The sequence below is a fragment of the Lolium rigidum genome, chromosome 1 (assembly GCF_022539505.1).
Source record: "Lolium rigidum isolate FL_2022 chromosome 1, APGP_CSIRO_Lrig_0.1, whole genome shotgun sequence".
Taxonomy (NCBI): domain Eukaryota; kingdom Viridiplantae; phylum Streptophyta; class Magnoliopsida; order Poales; family Poaceae; genus Lolium; species Lolium rigidum.
Window position 1 is genome coordinate 326,518,502 of NC_061508.1, and position 20,996 is coordinate 326,539,497.

The following is a 20,996-nucleotide window of genomic DNA, read 5'->3' on the forward strand; positions in this document are numbered from 1 at the left end:
GATGGGAATTAATGTGGCTCTTTTGGTCCTCTTATTTTTGTGAGGATCATCTCAAACTAAAACTCACCAATGTTCTCAGAGGTGTGTCGAGGGCTGTAACTTTTACTTTGTTGTGATTGCATACTACTGCAACTCACACCTATATATGAGTAGATCATACTTTTCACCATGTTGATGCATCACCATATGAATCTAATGCGAGAAATAATTATGAATCTGATGTAACTTGGTAGTACTTTTGCACTTCTCTAGTAAAGTTTAGACGACTATATAATGTTTTTTAGGCAAATATGTCTAGGATGGTGAATTTTAATCATAATAACAATAATTATTTTTTGTTGCTAGATGTACTGTTTTGAAGTTTTAAAGGGTGTATATCCTGATTTGTTAACTCAATTCTAGTCGGTCTTGCTTCTCGTTTGATGAACATATGTAACTTATGCAATGAATTGATGTTTAGTTTACATCATGGAGTTTATCCTTTAAATTATACACCTATGCCATGATTAATTGATTTTCCTTTGATGCATTTGGAAGGACAGGCCTTGTACTCACCACTTGTGCGAAGAGGTCTTGGGTTTTACGCAGCCTTTCTGCGTTGCATTTTGCAGGGGTGAGGCTTGCCTCTATTAACCTTCCCAAGACCCCACCTAGTGTGGGAGCTTGAAAAACTGGATCTGTCTTTTCTCTTTATTGCATTTGATTAGTAACATAGGGCTTCTTGCAGTTGTTTAGAAGCCTTGATGTTGACACTAGCCTGATTTCCAGTAGCCTGTTTGCCTACACCTATACCATAATTCATTGACTATGCTATAATTTGTTATTATGTGTAGTGTTGATCTAGTAGTATGATGATTGATTAATAATTGATATGACATTTCGATTTTTGGATACATCTAAGTCTCCCAATGGGATTTGTTTCACTACAGGGTAAAATGGATGATGGTCTAAGAGCAGTGGTTGGTTTTAATATTCAAATAAAACTGGTTTTGGCTAATGCATAAGTCATGGTAAAGGGAATACATTTAAGTTGAGAGTTTATCATTTGCTCTCCATGTCATTATGGTCTGGATATGCAGGTATACTTTCTTCCCTGCAGAGGAAGAGCTGGCAGTCACCTGCCCGGGTAGCTGCTGCTGCCGGCACACGGCTTCTTGGGCCTCAGATGCGCTGCTAACGCTCGCCACTTGTCGACGCGGTACTATATAACAAAGTGGGTTTTTGTTTTGTGGCTTTTTAAAATTCTTAAATCAGGGAAAGTATAATGATCATTTTTTTTTCTCTAAATGGCTTATATGAAAGGAGAAGAGCAAGGCAAATGAGTATCTATTACTCATGTATTCCATATACTGTGAAACAAAATGATTATTTTCAGCATATAATGAAATATACTTTCTTTGTTTGTTCTTGCCTTCATTGTCTCAGATTCTGCAGTCCAAACTAGCTATTTCTGCATTGGTCTGAGAATTATCCATATGCTTGCAAGTTGGGTCCTAAATCTTTTATCCTGCTGCGTAGTTTCATATCATGTATATTAGTAAAATTCTGGTGTGTTCTAACTAAGTATAGCTCAGATTTATGTACATCGATTGCTCACAAATCCTCCAGATATCGTCAGATGTTTGATTCCTGGTTTCTTGCACTATGATGGTAGAAATCTGGAGTAGTATGCTAATATTGGGGACATTTGTCTGGCATTGTGTTCATGCTCCCACTTATTGTTTTGCTACTGCCGAGAGCTAATCATGCCCTATTCCTTGAATTGAGCTGGTTGAGTATTACTGTAATGGTTGAATTTTGGTCTCACCAGGAGGGATCAGAGTAGCGAAGCAACAACATGAGGAGGGTCTTGGAGGCTGGCACTGGCTGGTGAGTATTGCTTCCGAGTATTGCGTCCCACAAAACTTTGCTTTAGTGATGGGTTCTTTATCTTCAACGTTGGAATACAAGTGAAAGAATGATATATCTTGACTTACCTTCTCAAAAAGTTGCTAATCAAGCATTTTTATTTTTGAGACTAGTATTATTATTACTACCATAGAAGTTGGAGATACATGAAACATAGTGGAATATGAAAACTCCACATGTTATTACCTTGGTCCAATTCATGGCATATTTATTATTGAAAAAGAGTTCCTTAATAATGGTCCCACCGAAGCTTTTTTTTTGAACATTCTCGAAGCTTTGTTTAGTGCTAGTTTTTCATCTTGAAACTGCAATGTAAGTGAAAAAGAATAACATCTCATGGCTTATTTTCAGAAATTGGCTAGTCAAGCAATCTTAAGTTTCAGACTAGTATTATTGTTAGCATGAAAGTTTAAGATATATAAAAACATTGTAAATACGATTAACATGCTCTAATCCCTCATATATTATTGGAAAATCAGGTCCTCATGATGCTCCTCTGCCTCTGATAAGGAGGATGACATGCTGCACCTCTCGTCCGATAGAGAGGCCCCTTTTCCCCCTCTTTTGTTGTGCTCTAGGCACGATTGATCAGGCCGCAAACTAGCTTGCCTCTATCTAACTTGTGTGCCATTATTTTTCACCCTGGAATTTGCCGTCTTGCTGCATCATATTAAACTTAATGCTCAAGATGTACATTAGCAGATAATTAACCAAGGAGAGCCACCCTCCATCCCAGGCACCCTATTGGATCCTAACTCAGCAATTGTGTGTAGCCTTGCAACGAGTTCATCCTGGACTCAAAGGCCACCATCGGTCAAGTTCCACACCAAGAAACCATCGGACAGATCTGGGACACCACGTGACAAGAAAAGGTATAGCACTAACGAAGTATTAACAAAAAACACCATGTTGCATCATCTACAAGTCCAACATCGTTTGATTGGGGAACTATTCATATTACTAATGTATTAGTTGTAATAACTATCTTCTCCTCTGTTTCCTTATTCATGGACTAAACTTTTTCTGTGGAATGTACATAGTTCTGCCATTGCTAATTGCATTACTGATGCGATTATCATTGTGTGTGGGGAAATCCCAAGGTTCATGTTTCTTCTGTGCAATAATGATGGAATTGTTATACTGCCTTCTTTAAAGGGAAATTATTGTTCGGTATTCTCCATCAATAGTTAAATATGATGTTTTGTCTGTTCGTCTTGGTTAGCTACCTTACCCAAAAATATGTCCATACTAACGCTCTGAATTGATATTTCTTCAATCTAAAATGTAGACTAGTGAGTTGCATCAGAATAGCTTGCCTTTGATTTTGACACGTTCATATGTTTCAGTTACCTTTTATCATATAATAATTCCACATCTTTAGTTAGGAACAAGATTAGAATCTGCCAAAAAACCTTGGCCAACTTCTCAGCAATAAAGTGTGAACAGAAGTAGACATCAAATTAAATGGCTTATGCAATACTCTCTCTGTTTTTGCATGGAAGTTGATTTTTTTTGTAGAATTCTACGTCCTCTACACATTAGCTAGTGGAGCTATTATTTGTGTCCTGCAATCGTTTATGAGTGTGCATGAAAGGGGAATGGTGTCTCCTACAATATATTCAAGAGGCATCGTCCTATATACATGAATGTTTCTTCAATTGCTTATCTAAGTACTTCTTTGTATACCAATATTATTGAAATAAATCATTCCTATGCCAGGTTTGCATGGAAGAGTTAAGAGGATGATTTGAGGACAGTGAGGCTCTCTGCCACCCCTACCAATAGCCATGATGCGTGTGGAACACCCCTGCTTCCTGATGACGCAAGGCTGGTGCTGCTCCCTTTATTCATTGAGTATGGTTCTACTTGCACAAAAATGTCAGCAACTTTCTCTCTTATCACCTCCTTCCTAACCTGCTTGGCTCAGATGTGCATTACTTGAAATTTTCTCAGGCGACTTTTTAGTCTGGATTTACATCCCATTTCTTATCTTCTAAGCACACGTGTGGTCCCATCTTCCATATGTAGTTAATTATCATTTCGTCCAGAAATGTTTCAGCTTGTATAATTATTCCCCATGTGTGTGGTCTGCTTGGTTGAATTGATTTTTATCCTGTGTCATTTGAGAATCTTATATGAGTTGATTCAGTTTTTTTTCTATAAAATCTTACAGAAGATGGAGTGCACGTCTGCACCTAGTGGCATATTAACCAACTTCCGTTGGTCCACACAAAGGTACTACACGAGTTTGCTGATGGGAGACAGAGACAGCGGGCGGCATGCTTGCTGGTGCTGCTGCCATGCCCTACACTCTGCAGCCAAAAAACTTCTGAAGTTCTTAGTGGTGGAAAAAAATTGACATCTCTCCGTGATTCTACCTATACGAAAGCCAAAGTTTCTAATGTTCCAAGTAGTAGTATGCTTAATCACAAGGTACAGTTCATTATGGTTTGAGTGAGTTATACTTATATCGCTGAACTGGCCCTGACTACTTATGTTATCGTGGTACACATTTTAGCCAAGAGATGCAAAATTTGTTGAAAGTAGAAAACTGTCTCATTTTAATTTTTCTGCATAACAACATTTTGGTATGCAAACACAAACTATGTAGGTCCATTATAAGCTATACCTGAGCTATTTATATGGCATAGGCCTATTTTCATCTGTACAAAAGTACAAAACTACATCGATCATCCCTCACTGTGCACCAATTGTTTGATTCGGGTAGTAAGCATTTTATGGCTAATTGTTAGTCATACAACCAAAATAGAGTAACGATTAATTGTTGAGAATGTTATATCTGTCATTCTGCACGAATTGGTTGTATTCATTGTTTTTAAGGACTTCAAATTGAGTTGGTTGTGTACTGATTGAATTTTGGTCTCACCAGGGAGGGATTAATATGTCAGAATAGTAGGGAATTAGAGCTGTTTCTGGCATGCACAAGAAAAATGGCTCGGTTTGCCATGTAGACCATTTTTTAAACTATTTCTTACACCCACTTCTTTGCTGATTAATATGTCAGAATAATATGGCAACTTTTAAAATTAAAAACTGCCTTAGGCTTGGTAAATCTAAGCTATCATTTGTTCTCTCTTGTGTTATGTCTTCGTAGATGCTGTAGGTTCAAACTTGCAAATCGGCAGATTTATTTATTCATTGGCCATGTCTAGGCAGCAGTGAGGTAGCATTTACATGCCCAGGGCATGCCTACATCTTCAGTTCTGTATTTAAATAAGAGTATTCATATATGTGCAGTGCATTATGTAATGAGTAATTTCCAATAGCAGGTTTGTTAATGGTGTATGTGCAACACCATAAATTTGGAAATTAACACCAAAAATTTGAAGCATCCAAGATGGTCATCATTAGTCATGTTATCTTCATATATCATATATAGTGTCTAGTTATTCGTGCCAGTGTTTTATGCCTAGTACTGCTGCTATATGCCCATGCCAAATTATTCCGTTAATCTTGTGCACTGATACACTGGGAAATTCATACTCTTTGCCTCTTTCCTTGTTGTGTGCAAGTTGTTGAGCTGAGTGAGAGTGAGAGGCACTTGCTGCTAGTCTGGTAAAGTACAAGCAAGAACATCAACAGGATTGCAACAAGGCGGGCTGCCTAGCATTAACGACCATTCAGTGGCCTCAAGGTGGCCTCAGCTTTGACTATCTTGACACCCTACTAGGCGACCGTCGTGCATGTGATGCTCTGTGGCTACAAACTCTTCAGGTTAGTTCTTGGTCCATCGCGATGTCCAATCACCTCCCTCCTTGCAATGCCGCATGGTCTATGTGAAATGTGGTTCGGCTGAGATTGCTTGTCAAGCCTTTGGTTAGGTGCTAGTGAGCTGTAGTTCGACTGCTGCCGTTGGTCGTGTTATCTGGCCTAGAGCATGTATGTACTTAAGGAAGTCCTGCTCCAGGGTTCCATTTGTAGCGACGAAGCACTGATCTCAAGAAGAAGAAAAAATGTGAGAAGCACCCAAAGCTAGCTAGAGAAACTAGCCGTCAAGAGCTGGAGGAAGTACTCTCCTCGGCCTGATATTTACTTTTACCACTACTAGAAGTATGTGGTATATATACCGAGTAGTGTTTTGCTGAATGATTTGAGATAAACCACGTGTGTTCCATAACTGAATTAGCTTACACCATAGTTGCCAACGAACTGGATCGGCTGGATCGAGGAACGGGATCGCGGAACGGGGTTCGTTATGCCAGCGAACAAGGATCGGTCAGGGGTATACATCTTCGATACGCTAAGTTGGATCGTGGATCCCGATCCACTTTGGTTTGGATCGATGATCCCGGATCGATAGAGGATCGTGGATCGTGGTCTGTTTGGGCGAACGAAAAAACTGCTGGAAGGAAGCACAACTCGTAGAATTCTTGTTAATAACGCGGAGAGCAATCCGGAAAGCGGCCTGTGAGCCCAGCCGCTGGAGGCCCAGCTCGTGAAGGGGCACTCGATCTCCTGCCAGCTCGAACAGGACCAAGCCCAAACACACACGGAGCGAGCGAACAGGATCGCGATCCGAGGACGAATCGCGTCGATCCTCTCGCGTTCCCGATCCCCGATCCGGGTCGATCGACCCGGGGTCGCGGAACGCGCCAGCGATCCCGAACCCTGCAACTATGGCTTACACACCATGTCGGATTTTTTGTATTATTTTATTGTGTTATGCTTGTTTCCTCGATACCCACTCTGACTTGTTTGGTACTGAACTGCATGTTTATCTAGACATATAGCATGGAGAAGTTTTGCACTTACCTGACTACCCAGATCAAACTAGCGGCCTAGGCTGGGAGTAATTATCTAAGTCCTGCTGCATGTTTACTTTTGCAATTACTTTGTCTTGGGAGTAACTACCTATCTGTGGCTCATCAGGTCACTAGTATCTAGCTAGTGCTTTGCAAGTATGTGTGAACCTGCACTCCCAATTTTAATTTTTTCAATGATGCCACCATGAGTAGTTCTGTTGCTTTTACGGTTCTCTCGTGTGCTCTCTTTCCGGTTAACAAGAAGTACTTTATTAAGAAAAAAATCAGCAGCTGTTTCCTTGCATGATTAATTTGTTCTTGCATTTTCCTGCAGAGATCAGCCAGAAGATGCATCAGGCTTTTTATCCAGCATGTTCCTTGGTCCAAACAGGAGCCTCGTCTTGCTCACATGGCGCAACAAGAGATCGCCTCTCGACATCCTCATCCCCATTGCGGCCAGCCGGCAGCAGCTCACGGTGAATATCATGCATGCATGATGGCATGCAGTGCAGCGAGAGATACAAGGGCGATGATGGATGCACACGAGGAGATGGGACTGACAATGCCTGCAGTGGTGGTGGTGGAGTGCATCCTGTTGTGTTTTTCTCTACCTTTTTGCGGCATTCGATCTCCATGTAGGCGTGTTGTGAAGTGAGTATGGCTATCAACTAGCTAGTACATCCATCTGTAGACCCAGATTTGATAAGATCATCCCCTAAGTTAGCTAGTTATATGTTGGCACAATCTTTCTTAAGTAGTTCATTGTGGTTTTCCCAGCTTGGGTGTTAGTTTTGTTGGCTGAGAAAGACAGATGTATGGGTGAGGTGACCATTTGAAGCATGCATGTATTTTCCTTGTTTGTAAATCTACAGAAATGATGATCAACAGTGTGACCATTTGAAGCATGTATTTTCCTTGTTCGTAAATCTACAGTAATGATGATTAACAGTGTGTATTTTTTTTTTATCTAGAATCGAAAGGGTAGTATTTGTTTGCTTAAACCTACTGATTAGTTCTTGCTACTGGGTTTGTTTCCTGCTGGTCGAGGCTCCATGTAGTAAATTTTATTAGTAGGAATGAAAGGGCAATATCATTAAGCAAATAACTTGAACTTGCTTATTTGATGTCCAAGGGATAAAACCAGTGAACTGCCCGGCTGCTAAGCAATACAATATGTACATGTATTTTTTTCCTTTGTAAATCTACATAAATTAAGATAATAATAGTAATTGTGAAGTGATGCAATGCCACTATATCTGTGAATCATGTCAGATTGATTACTATACTTGCTAGCTTAGGTTTGTTATAGGGTGGCAAAAGTTATTTTTTACTAGGAATGAACGAGCAGTATTCCTTAATTAATTAGTGAATGGAGGAAAATAGACTCCTCGAAATCTGGATCAGACTTTATTTTTCTTGGGAAATCACATTCGCTAATTAAGACGATAAGCCTAAGAAGCTGGGCTAATTTGACGTGGGAGAAATGATCTGACGCCTGCAGTGTCTGCTATTTTATATTGGACGGCCAGGAGAAGGGCAATCCACATGAGAGCAGCTCTGACCAATCCTATTGTGGCTGCCACCGATTCATCTCTCTCCCTCCTCCAGCCATCTCTTCCTTCACTCTTTTCTCCTCTATAAATACAAAGCCTTGGTTAAACACCGCGTGTGGATTGCGCGTGTGACTATGACTTAGACTTTGACTTTGTCGAGGAGAGGAGAGGAAGAGGGAGAGTGAGAGCTCTATCTTGAATCCATGGTGTGAGATGACTTTGACGTGGCGCAGGCGGTGGGCGTTTGTCGAGTCGCCGGCCAACTTGGGCGTGAGCCTGGTGAGAAATGTTCATTCGCTGAGCAAGCAGGTAGGTGATCCCATATCGATCCTCTTGTCCAGGGAGAGCTCCTTCAGGAACCCCTGGTGTGAGATGACTTTGGAGTGCCGACCACGCTTTTTCCTCGTTCAATTTCTCTTCATTTTTTTTTCGCGCCACTCTTTTCGGTTACTCTGCCTGGGCCATTTCGGGTTGCCACTGCTAGTCAAAGGACTGAACTTTCAGCAATAATTTACCTGCGTGCATCACCTCTGAATATTAGTCCTGGCTTTGCCTTTGCTTCTCCCTGTCCATCGGACCTTCCAACCTCACGCTCACCGCCCGACGAGGATGAGACCGTTCTCTTCTCGCGGTCCAGCTAAGCTGTTACACCTCTATTTTTTTTTTTGATAATGTAGGCCCACTGGTATTTGCTACGTCCATTGGTATATTTGATAACTCCACCCGTCATGGATTATTCCTAGATTTCCATAACTCTATCCTTGTTTTATTTCCCTTATGTGTTTAATGCTCTTACTTGTCAAAACACTACAAATGTTCCCCTATCAATATTTAATTTATGACTTTATGAGCTTAGCTGCTATTTCCAGACCAGGTAAATACAAATGTATTGTTGGGATGATGCTACACGATTGTCGAAGCTCACAACATGAAAGACATACCAGACATTGAAAGAACGAATAGACAAGCAATGCCAATGGTTCAAGCAAACTCCTTGTAGGCAACTAATATAGTAGTGCTCTAGAATATTTAGCTCGCTTTACGGTTGTAATTGTTCCTTCTATTTACTTACAAACAAATCGTTCTAGAAATCTCTGTCTAGATATTTGTTAGACTGCATGTTTTAGATCACTCTAGCAAGATACACAAGGATACCAAAACACTCACAAATACGAGGACATGTCCAAAGTACACGCAAATGGCATAAATTAATCCGGGTGGACATGTCGATAGCTTTTACATATTCAATCATAGGGTACGAAGAGCTCTTGCCTAAAACAAAAAAATAGTATTATAACATATGGTCTCTAATTTGTAAAGCATGTATTCCCTACAAGATGTTAATACTGTATAAGTACAATATTCTATCTTAAGGATCTACCTGCATTTTATTGTTGTAAAAATAAGTAAGATGTCTAGAGATGAATGAGTAAAAATGTTTACTATAAATGACGAAGACAAGGAAAATTGAGTAATCATGGATGCATAGTTACATGTAGACATTCACTTGCACTACACCATGGACCAAACCTAAGGGGACCTCTACTGCCGAGAAAATTCACCTAACATAGCAATGTAACTTACAGGAAAGGGTTTTCTCTGGTAGTTTGGCCTGCCTGCTTTAACCCTGCTGGCAAATGTGTTTGTCGGCCGGTATGTGACTGGCTGAGTTCTCCAATAGGGACGGCCCTTTTCCGGAAAGTATCGATGATGGATCCTTAGAAGCAATCGGCATCAGTATGTCCATGCCCCTGGGATCTAATGGGCTAAATAGCTATGTTCTTCTATTACCTATGTGGTGCTAGTTGAGGTTGTCGATGTTGGAGTACCCATCTGCGGGTTTAAAAGTGTGGAATTTCACCCCTGTAACTCTCGGGTTGGCTTACTTTCATGTGTGGCACCATGATTTTAATTTTCTTAATTATTTTAACCACCAGTTTTTCAGAAAATCATTTCTATCTTACAACTTATATGATTGTTTATAATCGGTTTGCTGAGTATGACTCGTCGTACTCACCCAACTCCCTTATTTTTTGTTTGTTTGCAATCGACACTAAGCGTAAGAACGCGGAGAGGATCTCGTTATCAGAAGATTAGACTGGACTAGCGGGTGGGAAGCGATTAGAGAATTTAGTTGTAATTCTTGTGTAGTTATAAATAAAGTTGTAAAAATGTTGTACATGAGCTTTTCGAAATCCACTGTTCTAGTCAACCCTGCATTCTAGCCTTGCGGTGTATAAGTCTCTCGGTGTATAGGCGCGCAACGGCTATCTCGTTCAGGACTGGTCTCGAGGCGTGACAACTTAGGCATGCAACTCTCGGTTTGACGCATACGGAGAGGGGATTTCCAATTTCAAGAGGACAAGGCTTCGGGAAAATTGCCAACTTGGAATGGAAAATTCATCACCACCGCCGAGCGCACCTTTCTTGTTAAATCTGTGATTACCTTCCAAGCCATCTACCACTTGACACCTCTCATATTCCCTCTGGGCACCATCAAGTACATCAACAAGATAGGGAGGGTTTGGCTTATAAAGCACAATTCATAGGAGCAACATCTACTAACATGAATCGTATGGTTTGTAAGGTTTGGACACCTTGAAGATAAAAATCTTCGATTGGCTTGCAATTCAAAATCGAGTGTGGATGACCGACCAGCTAACAAAGCATGGTTGGTCTAATTGCGGAGTTTGCCCCCCTTTGCAAGAGAGCAAAAAGTTTACTACCAAACAACATCTCATCTCAGCTCAACTTGGTTAGGGTCATCATGTATGAGAAGATATAGTAATTCTCGGTTGACCCGGACTACCAAACACACCCTAAATGGAGGATTTTCCTTTTCTGAATAGGAGCAGTACGTGCGGTTGCCCGTTGCCCGTGATGTTCACGATGTTACCAGGGTCTTTGTGAGACGCGTTGATGGGCCTCTCACTTTAGCCCAGATGCCCAGCCCATTGTGGCTATCGTCTTCCGTGCCCCTTCGACCTTGTCATGAACGGAAAATTTTCACCCACGAACTGATCTATCCATGGCGCTGCTCCGCTCGGCCGCCGGAGACAGGTGGAGACGAGGGGTACCCTGGTCCGCCGTAAGAGACCCGGGGCGGCCGCCCCTGCTCGCCCCTACGGTGGGTCCGCCACTGGACATACGGAATTACCTTACGGACTGTGCTTACGGATGAGACGTGGCCTAATGCGGTTGGAGCGAGGCAATGAGGTTGGTTATTTTCTCAGCCAATCGTGGTGCACCCCTGCTCACCATGTCATCCCGTAAACCGCTTCCGTGAAGAAATTGCGCGTAGGTGTAGCATTGCTGTATTTAGTCATCAGTTGTATCGCATCATCGCTACTAGTTTGCGCTATGGCCTACCGTTCAACTGACTCAATGCCCTATGCCAATTGCAAATTCGGCGGAAGCCCGAATTAATCAAGAGCGTGTGCATTTGAAGGGGCGTGCCAAGCATCCCTGGGGGATCAAATCGTCCCATCCCCCGGGTCGCCAACCCTCCGATGCAAATAGTCAAGACCGTTAGATCTGGGCCAACGGTCCCATGTGGAAAAAGAAAACACATGTGGAACGAAAAGAAAACTCCCCACCTCCCGACCCTCACCACGACGCATGATTAGCAGGGTTGAGTCCACTAGCGTGGGTTGCACCACCGCTCATCCTGGCATAGTGGCATCATCGCCGCCCCTCGCGCACGCCACCGCCGTCATCCCGACCTTGTACCAAAGTCGCCGGTCCCATGTAGCAACCACCGCCCCTTGCAGAACGACGACGTCCTCGTTTGTAGCAACCACCACCGCTGACCCTTGTATTAGCAGCCGCCACCTATTGTAGCAGTCGTTGCAACGACATGTAGGAGAGGCCGATGCCCATGTAGCCGTCGCCTCCCTTGTAGCAGGCAGTGATGCTGCATGTAGCAGACGCCGCCGCCACGACATATAGCAGAGGCCAACGACCATGTAGTTTGTCTTGATGCTCTTGTTGCAGTGGTGACAGCCTGATGTAGTAACCGCGCCATGGACGCCATGGACAGCGGTCCTTGTAGAATCGGCAGTGGCCGGCTGCAGCTCCGCCATGCTGACCTTGAAGCATTCACGGGTGGCCATGGCGGACTCCATGGCCTCACGCGTGACATCCGGGTGAGCTCGTCGTGGTGCCCCCATCCTCGTCAGCGCCAACCTCCAGAGCAGCGACCCATCCTCCACCGTCGCTTTGCCGGATCAGGCCTGGGCGTGCAAGGAATGGTCGGGTCGCCGGAACAGGTGCGGCTGCTGCTAACCGAGCAAGACAGCAAGTAGACCGTGCTTTTCATAGCCATGCATGGTTGGGCGGGGCGGGAGGATTATGTAGGCATGGGTGGGCAACAGAAACGAAAGAGAAAAGGATGAGTGGAGAAGAAGAACGGTCCTGGAAAATATAAGGTGTTGTGGGACCCAGTGCCATATTTGAACGATCTGCATGCATGACTAGTCAATCTGAGAGCTTAGCTGGATAGATAAATTTGAAGAGGCCGTAAATTATGTCTCCGCTGCCACATAATCTGGTTCATTTATGTGGCATGTTAGTATTTGGCCGAGGTGACATACTGTGGGAAAAAATGTCACATTACACCAGCAGCCCATTAGCTAAATCAACTATAGTGCCATCACCAAACTTTAGTCCCACATTGCTAAGGGAAGGAAGTTTGCATCAACTTATAAGTTGAGCTCTTATTGACATATAATTTGGTAGATTACACACATAGGGCTACATCCACACCCACACACACCCGTGTAGCGTGTGCGCTCTCGCATTAATATTAGCAAATATACTCTATATTTTTTTTGTCAGGCTTATTTTTTGTTACTTAATTTTCACTCATTGCTTGTGCCTGCAAAGCTGGAACCTTGTTATTCACCCTACATAAACATCAGGTTTAATATAGAGATGTACATACGGTATATATACAGCTACATGCACACTCAAGGTACTAGAACACCGTGGATTGGATGAAAAAAATCGCTCCTACTTGTCAAAAAGTTCTCTTCAACAAAATGCACACTCAAGGTACAAGAACGTCCTTGTTTGTAGCAACCGCCACCACCGCTGACCCTTGTAGAAGGAGCAACCACCTATTGTAGCAGACGCTGCGGCGACATATAGTAGAGGCTGATGCCCATGTAGCCGCCGCCTCCCTTGTAGCATACGGTGACGCCGCATGTAGCAGAAGCCGACGCTTATGTAGCCGCCGCCTCCCTTGTAGCATACGGTGACGCCGCATGTAGCAGACGACGCTGCCGCGACATATAGACCATGTAGCATGTGTGGCCGCTCTCGTAGCAGACGACGACACCCATTTTCCCATGTAGCACTGGCAGTCGCGTTTAGCATGCCGCGGGGCCTGATGTAGGAACCGCAGTGGCTTGGTGTAGCAGCGGCGGCGGCCTGATGTAGCAACGACGCGCCATGGACGGCGGTCCTTGTTGAATCGGCAGTGGCTAGTTTGCAGCTCCAGCGTCGGAAGCTTGCATCAACCCAGTGCTGGCCTTGAAGCATTCGCGAGTGTTCGTGGCGGATGCGTGACATCGGGGTGAGCTCGTCGTGGTGCCCCCGTACTTATCAGCGCCGCCCTCTAGAGCAGTGACCCATCCTCTGCCGCTGCTTTGCCGAATCAGGCTTGGGTGCGCAAGGAATGGTCGGGTCGCCGGAACAGGAGCAACCGCTGCCAACGGAGCAAGTAGACAGTGTTTTCCATGGCCATGGCCATGGCCATGGCTAGGTGAGGCGGGGCGATTGTGCTGGCTTGGGCAACAAAAACGAAAGGGAAAAAATATAAGTGGAGAAAAAGAACGGTCCGAGAAGAGATAAGGTGTTGTAGGATCCAGTGTGTATCAACATTATTTCCATATTTGAACCTCTGCATGCATGGCTAGTATGATGGGAGCTTAGCTGGATAGAGAAATTTGAAGTGGCCGTAAAGTACGTTCTCCGCTGCTTTCTTTATGTGGCATGTTACTATTTGGCCCAGATGACATACTGTGAGAAACAATGTCGTTGAGAGGCCCATTCTAGGCACTGGTAGCCCATTAGTTAAATCAACTAGTGCCATCACCAATCTTTAGTCCCACATTGCTAAGGGAAGAAAGTTTGGACCAACTTATAAGGTGAGCTCTTGTTGACATATAAATTGGTAGAAACACACATAGGGTCACACTGTGTAGCGCGTGCGCTCGCGTGAATATTCGCGACTTAAAACTCTACGGCCACGCAGGTTCGAATCCTGCCGACCACGCCTACCTTTTTTATTTTTGTTGACGCCACTCTGCTTACTCAGCTTGGGCCATCCATTCCGTTTTGCGATTCTCTGCAACTCTACGGCCTGCCATGGCACGCGGGTGGCCTGCCTTACTCACTTGTGATGAATCCAGAAGCCCATCTCGCCATGTATTTCTCTGCACAAATCATGTTCCACATTTCACGCTCGCGCAAAAAACTCTGAACTTCAGCACAAGAAAGAAGCATCTTCATACCACGGACGGACCTCGGACCGTTCTCCGCGCGTGCGGCTGTTGACGGAACATTCCACCACGAGAGATACATCCTCGGACCACCCGTGAGTAGAATTTCTAGGAATTTCTAGGAGGAACTAGCCATACCGCAGGAAGATGCGCTTTGATTTCAAGGTAGTAGTACCCCGTCCTCTCTGGATGAAAACGATGGTCTCCATTACCATGCCCTCTGGAGAGGACCGTGTAGCAGAATCTTTCCAGTGCATGGAGAGTTGCCATGTTAGCTTATTTGCCGCTTCAACCAACCAACTGCATATATAGCGGTGACTCCAAAAGTTAGTGCATATATACTGTCTGTTCTCTGCTAATTAACTCGTACTGCTTCATGCTTATCCCCCCGTAGAGAAAAACACGATCTTTGTCCTAGTTTATCAAGGATATCGAAATTGTATTGCTAGTCAAAGGACTGAACTTTCAGCACTAATTTACCTGCGTCCATCACCTCTGAATATTAGTCCTGGCTTTGGCTTTGGTTGTCCCCGTCGACCGGACCTTCGAACCTTACGCTCACCGCCCGGCGAGGATGACACCGTTCTCTTCTCGCGGTCCAGCTAGGTGGCTACACCCGCTGGTATTTTTTCTTTTTTCGATAAAGTATACCCAGTCCTATTTGACAACTCTATTCATAAGGATTTATTTCTACTTTCAGTAACTCTATCATTGTTTTTTCTCATGGGTTCAATACTCTTATCAAAACACTAGCACAAATGTTCCCCTATCAATATTTAATTTATGAGCTTAGTTGCTATTTCCAGACCAGGTAAATACAAATGCATTCATGCGATGATGCTACACGATTGTCGAAGCTCACAACATGAAAGACATTTTTTCGAAAAGGACAACATGAAAGACATGATGCCAGACTTTGAAAGAACAAACAGACAAGCAATGCCAATGGTTTATGCAAACTCCTTGTAGGCAACTAATAGTAGTACTCCAGAATATTTAACTCGGTACAGTTGTAATTGATCCTTCTATTTACTTACAAACAAATTAGCCAATTGTTGTAGAAATCTCTGTCTAGATATTTGTTAGACTGCATGTTTTAGATCACTCTAGCAAGATACACAAGGATACCAAAACACTCACGAACTCGAGGACATGTCCAAAGTACATGCAAATGGCATAAATTAATCCGGGTGGACATGTGAATAACTTTTACATATTATATGTCTAAAGCGATCAATTCAATCATAGGGTACGAAGAGCTCCTGCCTAAAACAAAAAAAAAGTACATATGGTCTCTAATTTGTAAAGCATGTATTATTTCCTACAAGATGTTAATACTGTATAAGTACAATATTCTATCTTAGGATCCAGCTGCGTTGTATATTTGTATTGTTGTAAAAATAAGCAAGATGTCCAGAGATGAATGAGTAAAACTGTTTACTATAAATGACGAAGACAAGGAAAATTGATTAATCATAGATGCAAAGTCGCATGTACTCGTTCACTTGCACTACACCATGAACCAAACCTAAGGGGACCTCTGCTGCCGAGAAAAGTCACCTAACATAGCTTGTAACTTATAGGAAAGGGTTTTCTTCGGTAGTTTGGCCTGCGTGCTATAACAATGCTAGCAAATATCTTTGCCGGAAGTCTGTCTACCCCGATATAGTTTAGGTATGTGACTGTCTGAGTTCTCCAATAGGGACGACCCTATTCTGGAAACTGTCGATGATAGATCCGTAAGAGCGATCAACATCAGTATGTTGGGTTCTAGCGGGGTAAATATGTATGCTCTTCTATTACCCGTGTGGTGCTAGTTGGCACTATTGATGTCAAAGTACCCCTCTGCAGAGTTAAAAATTGTGGAATTTCACCCCTATAACTTCCGGGTTGGAACTTAGGATGCTTACTTTCATTTGTGGCACCATGATTATAATCTGCTTAATTACTTTAACCACCAGTTTTTTAGAAAGCATTTCTATCTTACAATTTATATGATTGTGCATAATTGATTTGCTGAGTATGACTCGTCGTATTCACCCAGCTCCCTTATTTTTTTAGTCGCAGTCGACGCTAACGTAAGAACACAGAGAAGATTTCGTTATCACAAGATTAGGCTAGACCAGCGGGTGGGAATTGATTAGAGAATTTAGTTCAAATTCTTGTGTAGTTGTAAATAAAGTTGTAAAAATGTTGTATATGAGGTTTTCAAAATTCACTGTGCTAGTTTAAGCCTGCATTTTAGCCTTGCGCATGTATAAATCTCTCTGGGTATAGGCGCTCGACGGCTGCCTCGTTTAGGCCCGGTCTCGGGGCATGGTAACTTAGGCATGCAACACTCGGTTTGATGCCTATGGAGAGGGGATTTCCAATTCCTAGAGGACAAGGCTGCGGGAAAATTGCCAATTTGGAATGGAAAATTCATCACCACTTCCGGGCACACCTTTCTGGTTAAATCTGTGATTACCTCCCAAGCCATCTACCACTTTACACCTCTCATATTCCCTACGTGCACCATCGAGTACATCAACAAGCTAGAGAGGGCTTGGCTTATAAAGCGCAATTCATAGGAACAACATTTACTAACATGAATCGTATAATTTATTAGGTTTAGGCACCCCGGAAGATAAAAATCTTCGCTTGGCTTGCCATTCAAAATAGAGTGTGGAGGGCCGACCGGCTAACAAAGCATGGTTGGTCTAATTGCGGAGTTCGCCCCTTTGCAGGAGAGCATCGGAAACCATCACTCACTTACTTGTCAATTGCTGATACACCACACACCTTTTTGGCTTCATCAAGGATTGGGTCATATTACATACTACTGATCTCCAACAATGGATGGGCCTCTCTATTGAGAGTTGGTGGTTCAAGGTGTCGGGTAACTCAACTATGAACCGCAAAGTGTTTGCTTCTCTCACATTACTCACCTCATGGAAAATTTGGAACGAGCATAATGCAAGAGTTTTTCAAAACAAGCATGCCCCTTCTTTGATCATCCTCGATAAGATCAAGAAAGAGGCTCGGATTTGGGTAACCACATGAGCAAGAAGTTTGAGTGTTTTGATGTCGGAAGAGTAATCGTGTTGTATTTGCCTTTACTTTGATGTAAAATGTTCTTCTTAATGAATGGGTCAAAGCTTTTGGCCCTGTTTAAAAAAAGAAAGTCACAAAATGTTTCTAAAACATAATCGTCATCCAAAACCACAAGTGAACAAGAGCAGCCAGAACGGTGCGTATGTATATGCTTCTAGGAGCAGAATAGGGCATTCATATAGAAACGATGAATCAATCCCCACGGTTTGATTTTAAGGTAGTACCCCGTGGACGAAAACGATGGTCTCCATTTCCATGCCCTGACTGTGTAGCCGAATTTTCCAATGCAAGAAGCCTCACCATGTTGCCTGATTTGCTGCTTCATCCAACTGCATAGCGGAGACACCAAAGCTAAAGGCATAATCTGTCCGTTCTGCGCTAGTTAACTCGTACTTGATGATGCTTATACTCCCGTAGAGAAAACACGATGCTTATCCTAGTTTAGATAGAAAATATAGTAGAAGTTATTCTGTTAGTCAAGGACTGAACCGTCGGCGGCATGCATGCATGCGTCCATCACCTTTGAATATTAGTCGTGGCTTCAGGGTTGGCTTGGCTTGGGTTGTCCCTGTCGATCGGACCTTGCAGCCTCGCGCTGTCCGCCGAGACCCTTCCCTTCTCTTAGCCAGGGGCATCTATCCGCTGGTGGTCAAGTAGAGCATGAAAACTAGTGGATTACAGACAGTTACCTTCTCAGTCCACCCCGTTGTGCTTGTGCCTGCTGCCTGGTTGCCCATGGATTGCGACTTGCCAGGACAGCGACTTCAGAAGCTTCTCTCCATCGCTATCTAGAGAGTAGAGAACTACGAATAAACTTCAACGATGCAGTACTTCTACTGGCTCAACGATAGCAATGCGCACGAGTCCTAAATGTGCGGCATATTATATATGATCCGGTCAAGGAGTTGTGTCAAGCAAGTGACTGCGCTAAACCACTCGACAAATTTAGTCTTCCTATGTTCAGTGCTTAGTATTTTCTTTGGCTGGAGTGGTTAGGCAAAGTAGTAAAAGGAGACAATCTTTTTCGAAACAAAAGCAAGAGGAGACACTAGCGGAGGATAAGAGTCTCTGCCTGTCGAGGCCAGCGTGGACGAACGATTGACCGGACCGCGCCGCCGCCGGCACGTGCTTGACTAGTTGATCGTCGCGGCAGATAAAAACAAGACAAGTTGACACACAAGAGGACGAGAAGACAAGCATGTACGTGGCGGATCCCAGTCCGATGGATCGAGCTCCCGGGCTGCTTCCGCTTCCGCCCGGCTTCCTCGATCGTCCTGGGCGCCACTGCCACGCGCTTACAGCTCAGTTTGGTTTGATACCACTGTCTGGTAAAACCGATGGGCTGCAGACGGACAGAACAGCAAGTGAAGCGGCTCCATTAGAATTAAGATTTAAACTCTTAAACCTCGGTTTGAAAAGAAAAATGTCTGCACATCGGCTGAAGAAAACAGTGCACCACACGCTAACAAACATATCCTGGTAGGCTGTTGCACGAGAACCATGTACTGTATTATTCGAGCGTGCAAAGCTGGAACCGTCCTATTCTGCCATGAGAAACACCAGGTTTAATGTATACTCTCTCCGTTCATAAATAAGTGTACACACCGATTTTTTAAGATAAATTATGAAGTGGAGTGAAAATACATTGGAAAGATAGGAGTACACTCTTTCGTGGACAAAGTTTAGAGCTAGATGTCCACTTATTTAAAGATGGAGGGAGTACAGACAAAGTTTGATTTCCATGCAATGAGAGAGAAGCAATTAAAAAATATTGAAAAAAATTAGAGTATACTTTTTTGTGGACAAAATTTAGAGCTAGATGTCCACTTATTTGAGAATGGAGGGAGGACAGACAAATGTGGATAAAACGTTTTTGAACCTGGAAGCATCTTCTCCTGATTTTCGTGATGTCAATAAATTCCAACAAGAGATGCCACGCGGACATCTCGATTTCTATTTGCTCACAAAGTCGTTTCATAAAAAACAGTTATGTTTTTTCTCATATGTAAAAAATATATAATTTGGTGCTACAAAAACTCGATTTTTCGTGAAACTGGTGCGTACATATAATATCGATATACATGCATGGATTTTTTTGTTTCAGATACATTTTGACATTTTAAATGTTTTTTATGGTGGGAGCTTGCAAGAAACTCCAAGGAGGGAGTGGTGGAGGTATGCATGGCCATAATCTTGATATGTGTAACCAGCACCGACACTGGTGGAAAAAGGGGCTTTGGTCGCGGTTGGCAACTGCCATTAGTCGCGGTGGCCCAACCGCGACCAAAGTAGCGCGACTAAAGGCCCCCCCCTTTAGTCGCGGTTCCTTACGAACCGCGACTAAAGGCCCATCCACGTGGGCCGCAGGCGAGCGCCGGGCGGAGGACCTTTAGTCGCGGTTCTTCCGGCCAACCGCGACTAAAGGCCTCCGCAGGGTTTAGGGTTTAGCCCCCCTCCCCCTAAATCTGGTTTCTTTTTAATTTGTATTATTTTATTTCTTTTGGGTTTTAATTTTGAAGGAGTTTCACATATTCTACGGTACTTGTATACATACATGCATATGAATGTACAATTTCAAACAAATTTGAAATTAGAACCAAAAAGAATTCAAGAGGAATATACAATATATATTCAATACCGGATGACCATATACAATATATATTCAATATCGGATGACCATATACAATTTTGAACAAGTTAGTTACAAATTCCGGTGCACATAAAGATCTACGTCATCGTAATAGTGTTCTCCTCTAGGATCGATGACTTCCCTCGCCAACCATCCAGCTAGTTCCTCTTGAAGTGGTCGGAAGCGAGCTTCGGACTAAGCGTCTTCCGGAGGTTATTCCTCGAGATGTTGTTCTCACACGTCTCGGTCCCGCTCATTGCGGTATCTCCGGATCCTCTCACAAACATAGTATCCACATAGATTGGTCCCCGGTGGCTGAGTATCCCCAGTCGTCGGCATTGCCATTTTAAAATGTAGCTCTTTTTTGAATTCACCGACCTTGGTATCTACGAACCGTCTCCAAACCCTACGAGGCAAAGAAAATTAAATAAACAAGAGAGTTATTAATTAGTTACTTGATATTAGGAAATGATGAACGAAATAGGCCGATCGATATACGAGCGCAAATGAATGAAAATAATTACTTTTGCATCATTTTTCTCATGTC

The 20,996-nt window shown here is 43.3% G+C and overlaps 1 long non-coding RNA gene across 1 annotated transcript; it reads left to right on the forward strand.

Moving 5' to 3' along the window:
• Nucleotides 1–2,416: 2,416 nt before the first annotated feature.
• On the forward strand, nt 2,417–4,237 carry LOC124699289. Its single transcript, XR_007001345.1, has 3 exons — nt 2,417–2,780; nt 3,628–3,786; nt 4,082–4,237. It is a non-coding gene; the product is annotated as an uncharacterized LOC124699289 (long non-coding RNA).
• The last annotated feature ends 16,759 nt before the right edge of the window (nt 4,238–20,996 follow it).